The following is a 6173-nucleotide window of genomic DNA, read 5'->3' on the forward strand; positions in this document are numbered from 1 at the left end:
TGTTCCTCCTGTCCCTCATGCTTACCTGTATAACTGGAAGGACTGAGGTTTTTAATATGTTATTTCTCAAATAGAAACTACAAGAAATGAAAACCTTTTGGAAGAGAACCCTTTAAAGTTTGTACAATCTAAAGAGGAAATAATCAAATGAGGGAGCTAAAACAAACAGGGATTTAAACCCATTTTTTTTCACTCCTGGTTTCTCTCTGAAGGTGCATTCTTTCTGAAGAGCGGACAGCGCTAAAGATGGTGCTCAGGTAGAAAGCTTTCTGCCGTCTCGTGTGATGCTGTCATACGGAAAAGTATTTGACGTGGACCTGAAACAGTTGTTTTAAAGCTTGGACCTTCTGAAAGAAAGCTAGTCTTTTACAAGGTATTTGTGATACTCTTCAATGTATAGATGCTATAAGCCATTGCAGAACCCCTCCAGGAGTTTCAGTGAAGAAAGGACTTAAATAAACACAATAAAAAAGCTTACATTTGTCATCAGACGATAACATTTCAAACTAGCATGGGGAAAATTCTGCCTAATAGAATTAACCAGAGAATTGGATGGCTCAGGACATTTCAGTCAGATTAATACTACTCTTACAACGATTTACAATGTGAGGAAACTTTCTCTACAGAATAAACATACCGGAGTCAGTTCAGAAATGTTATAACTGCTGCCTTCAACACTGTTACACCTGAGATGTATTAAAATTGTCCTCCCAATAAACTTTTTCTACAGTTTTTAACCATTACTAAGTCCTATTGCCTTTAAGAGCCTGATATAATTGTGAATGAATCCCAAATTACTGGTTTTTTATCTTCTTCAGAGTAGTACACTTGTCCTGTGTTTTGTGCACTAAAATTTGTAAGCTGGAAGTTAAGTTTGGGAGCTGCTGGAGCAAGAAATTGTTTTGCAGAGGCAGCATAAAGAGTCCTCTAAAACAAACTCAGTGTACAACCTATAACGGGGCTAAGCCAAAATACCTTGCTAGGTGCAGAAACTGTTCTGGACTCCTTAAGTTCCTTGTGCGTTCAGTAGCAGACAGGTTCAAAAAGCTTCTTGCTCGTAAAAAGCTTAACCAAAGGTGAACCAGCTTTCAGCACCATTCATTCAAGATTATCATTATGGTCTTCAACTTTGCCATCAGCATCTGACCTTGCTCAGAAAAGCAGAAACGAACCCACTTCCAAGGGCTCAGCAAATAAACCAGCTAAAAATAACATAAGTAAAAATTGTATTGTGTCCTGACATAATAAAATGAAGCTCATCTAGACTGGACTCAGCAGTGAATGTGGGAGGGGTTGGTAGCAGCTTTTCACAGGGAGACCAACTCCATTTTGTTACCGAGCATAAACACCTTCACCAAGCTGTCAGCCAGCATCTCGGATCTCGCAGACACACTGTCAGATTAGGTGTCCAGAGCCACGACAGATGAAAAAGAACAACTTCTGTTCCCTGGTCATTTCCTTATCTAACTGAAAGAGGAAGGAAAGCTTGCTCATTTTTCCCTCTGCTCCTGAAGAGTAAAAGCAGTTTGTTGGTGTTCTTGCAGTGAAGGGAAGGTTCGATCCCATGCTTTTTGTGCCTTGTATTTTATGTTCTTCTTTGAGGCAGTGAGATTCAATTGTAAGCGCAGCAGTTCCTAAAATGCTTGTGAGCCTTTACCGATGACAGTCTTACCAGATTACTATTAATTGTATTAACTCTGGTAGGACCTCCAGGACCAGCTAGAAATAAGGTTGTCTTTTGCTATTCTCTTGAAAACACAGACACGGATACGATTAGACAAGACAAAGTGGAAGAAAGTAAGGGCACAACACACAAAATGAACAATGTCAGTACAAAACCAGACAGGCTATAAGTGTTGTTTTATTTGGCTTTGGGCTGGGGAAAAAGGACAGGCTATGAAAAAAAGAGAAGGCGGCACCACGTAAAGCTAAGTATTAAACACTCACTGAGTGACCAAAGGTCTTTTGCTTTAGCTGCTCTATACACACTTTATTTTGTTGAAATTTCCAAAGAACTTTCTCTCATAGTTTGTGACAAAAGCTGCATACAAAAAAAAAGGAGTATTCACTGCATCTTATCCAATCTTTACTCTGTATAGTTTTGCACACAGAGATTTTGAAGGTTTGGTTCAAATTCAAAATTTTCAATTCTTGCTATACCAAGAGAGTACCAATTGTACTCCTTCGGTACTACTAGAAACTGTCACCACCTAAGCTGTGAATGGTATTTGGTTCTGTATGAATTAATGGCGACAATAACAAAAAGGACTCGCTGACATACTCAAGAGACTTTTCTCTCTAGTGGAGACCAGTAATGTTTTAGCTATATGAACTATTTGTCTTGGTACTAAGAAAAGCCTAAATTCTGTCTCATTGTTACGTTGAGACAAATGACAAAAATTGGATTGATAACACAAGTTATTCTTTCCCACGCTCACAGTAATGCAGGCTTCACCTCCACGGACTGACCATATTCTTTCAAATCTTCCAGAGTCCTTTGCAGCATTGTCACTAAAAATGCAGTCTCACTCAACACAGTAATCAAACTCAAGGCTAGCTAGAGAACTCTTTGTAATGTACTTTAAGTGACACTTCTGGTTTGTCATGTGTCATTTGGATAGTAATAAAATGTCACTGGTTGGCATGAAGCTAGAAGGATCAGACCGTGTGTACTGGATTAGGCAACATATACAGCTTTGTTAATAGAATAAAAGCATGCATTTCTAGAAAGGAAAAAAAATCTTATTTTGTGGAAACTATAATGTTGGTGATAAGGCAGACACACCAGTCTGTTCCAGTCAAGTTCTACAAGTGCTTTAGAATATGCTCTCCCTTTTCCAGAAAAAAATGTGTGAACGTGGAACGTGAGTTAAAAAATTGTAAATATTTAGTCAATATTTTCAGTTGTCTAAAAGCGACACTAGTGAAAGCAATGTTCTTTTCTGACTTTAACTCTGAAAATAAGCATTTATAGCTGTTAGTGCTAATGATTAAGATTTGGTAGAACTTACTATGTTAAGATAACATATTTAGCAATAAGCACTGCCTCGAACCAAGTAGTAAAAGCAATCTGAGGGTGAGTACTAAAAAGGTTCTTTTATTAATGCAGGAATCTCTTTAACACAAAAATTCAAATGACAAATACATCCAATGAAAAGCGCCAGCTGTGCTAGAGTTTCAGATTTATCTTATAGAGACTGTGGGTACTAAAAACGTACCCTCGACCCTTTCAGACTGGGCATAAATATTTAAATAAAGAGAATTCCGAATGTACTTCGTTCCATTTTTTTGAAAGAAGAGTAAGAAAAATTCTGTGTGTTTGTGTGAACAGGCTCAAATATTGCAACAGTATTTGTTATTTGTAATGGTATTTGTGAATGGGATTTGTCTTTGAAAACTTACTCATAAGGGATTGCAGATATTGCATTTGCAAATGTAACGCTTCTGGCTGCAGTTCCAATATTCTAGCAGCATGCCAAGGGGCTGATTGGGAAGCGTTTGGCACACAGCATTATCTAGCTCTGTTCACACTCCCTCATGTTTTCCTCCTTCCTTCTCTTCTTTGGTTGACACAATTTTCCACTAGCGGTTTAGAAACTGAAGAGAAAAAATAACGAGTTCCCGTGCATTCCTTAAATATCCAGTAGTCCCACTGATCACAGTGGGAAGTTTGCATATGAAAGGATGACAAGGTTGGGTTGTAACCAAAATCCATATTCAAAAAATGGCAAAAGCTTATGCTCCTAAGCTTTTGAGGTGATTAGAATGCAGCAATCCTATGTTTCTGTTTAGTTGCTATTCTAATCCAGGCAGCTGGACAGCATAAAGATATATAAAATAGACCAGAAGTTTCCTATTAAAACCCCAATCTTGCTTAATAAGTATTTTTCTGTTCTTTCTTTTCATATCCATTCAGAAGAAACAAGCAGTAAAGTGAGCATCCTACCTAAGAGAAGCCTATAAAGGGCTGGAAGAAATAAAACTCATCATTGTTATGGCGATGATGTCATTTTTTCGGTGCCTCAGCATTTCGTATCCCTTGTGTAGCTTCTAAGCTGCTTCAAGCTCCTTGCTAACATTTGATTAAGACATCACATGGTATCTTGAAGGTGATATGGCAGCTGCCCCCAGGCAATTTGAAACAAAAAATAGAGGTGTGACTGCGCCCACACACATATGGACTGTATTGACTTACACAGAACTGGTCTTCTGAAACTGGTGACAGATAGCCAATGAGTCTAGGTCTTCAGCTGCACTAAGAAAAACACTGCTCTGACTAGATTTTGCTGACTTGTTTGGAGCACTGTATTAACTCTCGCATAAACTGCCTGCGCACATTTCTCTACTTTAAATGCGTTTCATTATTTCATGGTTTTGTGAGCCTCTTTTTGATGACAAAGTAGCTCTTCGCTTGTCAAAGGCTGAATGCCACTTCTGTACGGCGCTGGGGCTTTTTGTGCCTAGCTATCAGTGCATGCCAGTGTTCAACAGCAAAGTGATGAATTCATAAAATGTACTGGCTGCTCAGCATTAAAAATTCTGCGCCACTAGGATGTGATAATTGTACTGACTTGAGAAAATGTTTTGGGGTTTGGTATTACAGAAAGTCTTTGTGTCTGGGAGTTGATGCTCTAACCCCTACAAGGATGAGAATACTTCTGCAGCGTTCCCCTCCCTGCTAAATAGCGTACTTGCTGATGTACTCGGCTTTTGTCTGGAAGTACTAGTGAAGGCTTCTTTTCCCCTTTTGCATATGCTGCTGATAGAATAAATTTTCTTCCCCCCAAGACTGTTTATGGTAAATAAGATATCACATGGGTTTGAACAAATAAGCATTTGCACTGGAAGTATTCACAAAGCTGTTTTGAAAGAGCTGATGTGTTTGCAGATCATCCAGATATGGGCCAGAAACAATGGGATGTGACTGGGGTGACCAGCGATGCTTACAAAACCCAGAGAGCTGATACGTCGTCATTCATTCAACGTGTAAAGAAGATGAATAGTGCTATTGCCTTTAATTCCTCAGGAGGATTTTTTCACACGAATATGTATATGCAGACCCTGCTGTTCCCTTTATAGATTTAAGTGTTGGAAAACTGAAAGAGTTTCTCATTAATGCTGAAACTCGAAGGGGACAGCACAGTCATTGACTATATGTGGGTACAAAGTATGTATTTTATTACATGCAGTCATTAACTCCTTACACCTCTGAATATAGTGGTAAACAGGTGCTCTTAGCAAAGTTTCTCACATTTATGTGACGGTGTCATTTAACGGAGACGCTTCTGGAGGGAGATGAAGGAATGTTAGAGAAGTGAGAAGAGCTACTCTGAGTACACGATAGCCAAAATTCCCTAATCGAGACCTTCTTACATATAGGCTGCTGCACCTATAGCTCACCAGGAAGTTACCAGGCTTCTCAGAGTTATAGAGCTGCTTTCGCTGATTTATATTGTTTTCAGGTACCTAAATTAGAGACTTGATTTCAGCAGGTACCATTAGCAGTTTAAACATAATGGAAAACGCAGCTACTCAGAGCAGTTATTCTCTCTGCTTATAAACTGTTCAGATGAAGAGTCACTTGCCTAACCAGGGAATCAGAGTTTGTTTTTCACCTCTCTGTTTCAATCTCTTTATACCAGTCAGTCAGTCATCCCTGGTTCTGCAAACACAAAACTGCTAAGCCTTTTTTTAAAAAAACATGTATCACATAATGTGTTCTTTGAGGGTTTGAGGCTGTGCCCGTTGAGGTCAATGACAAAGCTTCTATTGACTTCAGCAATACAGAATCAGGCCCTGAGGCTCAAAAGAATTGGTGCATTGTTAATCCCTTGGTGCTAGCAGGCAGAAGGGGCTTGTAAACACATATCCCCCTGCCAATAAATGTATGCCAAGCAGTTAGCATTTCTTGAACCCAAAGCATATGCACTTCATATCCATATAGGTTTTTAGAACTCTAAATGAAGCACAGTTCCTCCCTAGGCTCCCAGAGTTAACTTTTCTTTATGATGCTTTGGATTAAAGCATCACTAATTAGCAACCCAAATTTTGCTGAATTAATCAGACCAGACACAATTCCAGCATATTTATGTACAGAACTAGAGGTATAGTCTGCTTGTTTTATTATCTTCTCTGTCATCAATCATGTGCAGTACATTTTACAGAGTAAAGTT

Source organism: Cuculus canorus, chromosome 10 (assembly GCF_017976375.1).
Source record: "Cuculus canorus isolate bCucCan1 chromosome 10, bCucCan1.pri, whole genome shotgun sequence".
NCBI lineage: Eukaryota > Metazoa > Chordata > Aves > Cuculiformes > Cuculidae > Cuculus > Cuculus canorus.